The sequence below is a fragment of the Octopus bimaculoides genome, chromosome 10 (assembly GCF_001194135.2).
Source record: "Octopus bimaculoides isolate UCB-OBI-ISO-001 chromosome 10, ASM119413v2, whole genome shotgun sequence".
Lineage (NCBI taxonomy): Eukaryota > Metazoa > Mollusca > Cephalopoda > Octopoda > Octopodidae > Octopus > Octopus bimaculoides.
The window spans coordinates 16,147,871-16,150,370 of NC_068990.1; the positions used below are offsets into that span (position 1 = coordinate 16,147,871).

Sequence of the window (2,500 nt, forward strand, 5' to 3'; positions counted from 1 at the left end):
ATGTATATATATATATATAAAAGTTTTAAATTTTTACATTTAAGAAAGAGATTTGACGCCGATATCCATATCAATGTATTTAATCCGATAAATCGTTAGTGGTTGATTATGGCGATGGCCCTGGACAGAGGTAGTGTGTGTGTATATTATATATATCATCATCGTTTACCGTCTGCTTTCCATACACACACACTACCTCTGTCCAGGGCCATCGCCATAATCAACCACTATTCACTAAGCTTTTTTTATTCTCTCTCTCTCTCTTTATGTTCTCATGTTCCCTTCTGTTGAAGAGCGTAGGCTCGAAACGTAAAAGACTTTCTCACCTTCCCGAGTGTTCAACCAATACACCTGTTTGTTGTTTACTCCCCTCTCTTCGTCTTTTTTTATTTGTAAATTCCAACTATATATATACATATATATATACACACAAATACATATATGTATATGTAAATAATGTATGTACATGTATATATATATATATATATATATATATATATATATATATATATATATATATATACACACACATATACACAAACATATATGTATATATACTGCAGTTGGATGGCTGTTGACTCAAGTTTGTCACCCTTTGACAGATTTGCAAAAGTCTTGGTGATGCTACCAGTTTAATCTGACTTATGTATTGTGTGTTTGTATGTACCCTTGTGTTGACATCATCTGATGGTTGTAAACAAACACCACCTTCATACAAGCAATGTTGTTTGTTTCCAGTTTCTCATGGTGAACATGTCAGGCCAGAGGGAAATTATTACTTTGCTTAGAAAGAAGTTAGGGTTGGCAACATGAAAAGGCATCAAGTTGTAGAATATCTGTCTCTCTCCCCCATGCAAGCATGGAAAAGTGGACATTAAATGTAAGTGATGAAATTGGTTGTTTATGATGAGGATGTAGAATTTTGTACTTTAGTTTTTATTCTTTCATTGGTGCACCTGAAAAATGCTAAGTTTTAGATGATGTTTATGAAATAAAAAAGAAAAAAAGAAACAAACTATATCCAGTATTGTTTTCCATTGTTTTATATATGTGTGTATGGTGTGAATGTGTGCATAGATATAGTTATTTGCTGAATTGAAAATGCAACAACTTAGAGTAGAAACTAAGGAACAATCAAATGGAATGTAGCACAAGAGATGAACAGTTGGTGGATTTTTTAGTTTATTGTATTCAGAGTTATCTTGTGTTGACTTTGTTATAATGAAACAATGTTAAACGAGGTGTGCCTGTATGACATACTAATTATAAATACCTGATGCTGTACCAGGCAGTAGCTTCTAATCTTAACTGATTGGACGTGTTATCATGTACTTCTTAGTGTAAAAGATGGGCTACAGCAAATAAACTGCTCAATACCACAGATTTATTTGTCAGTTGCTTGACTTTTACCAGTTGAGCATTTCCCTTAGTTGCTGACAATATGTGCATCTCTGATGCAGGATGAGTGGGGGAGTATCATAGCCATATTTTGAGAGGAATTCTTTGTGGTTTGAATAATTCACTCCCTGTCCTTGGAAACGTGGGGGTTTCATTCATCATCCTTAAACAACCCTTATTCAGAGACCTTTTAAGTGGGAATGGGCTACTCAACCTGAAGAAAATTGTAACTGGGCTCAATCTGCGAGGTCATGTGCTGTTTATCTTGATACGAGGCCACCATGTTGTGCACATATGGTTGTGATGCATATGCCTGGTGTACCCTTATCAGATAGGTAATGGGTATACTGGGCTTCATGTATTTGTACCCCAATGTCACTTTGATGGCATGCACTGCTCTCTCACTCAATAATAATAATAATAATAATAATTTCTCATGTGGTTTTGTTCACAGTCATGCTGGTTATGGGAGGCTGATATGACAATTGTAGAGGAAGAGAGTGGGTGATGGTAGATGTTATATGTGGCTGAGAGAAAGTGAAAAATTTTCAGTTTTAAAGAAAATTGTTCTGTAACTTTCATTACACATTTTGTATCATAAAATGAAAGATTAGCAAGTATGTTTAATTTCACAAACACACACACACAATGACAGATACACAGACAAATGATATATCTTTTTTTTTTTTCTTATTGAGTCTGATATGTGATAATCAATCAATTACTGACAATGCACTGATGGTCATTTTAGAAAAAATACCTTTAAACAAAACAAGGAAAATAGTTTAATAATAAATTTCACACACACACACACATTCCATGGTAGGAAGTATTTTCAAAAGACAATAATTGAATATGACTGATATCAGAATTCTGAAGCAACTTCTCTTTAGCCAGTTCCCAACAGGAAGGTCAGTTGGAAAGCCAGTTTTGCACTTCAAAGACAAACTAAAAGACAATCTGAAGCAATGCAACATTCCATTTCTCTCCACCGTTAGAGTGCAACACTTTTTCACACAGCTGTCCTCGTCCATATGCATTGCATGACTGTGCTAACGCAGTTGTCTCCCTTGCACACCACATCTGATGCCTCTTATACCCA

The 2,500-nt window shown here is 34.8% G+C and overlaps 1 protein-coding gene across 5 annotated transcripts in view; it reads left to right on the forward strand.

Annotated features, from left to right (window-relative positions):
- The window catches only part of LOC106879980 (extracellular sulfatase Sulf-1), a 206,452-nt gene that overhangs the window by 15,109 nt on the left and 188,843 nt on the right, over window positions 1-2,500 (forward strand). The window lies entirely within an intron of this gene.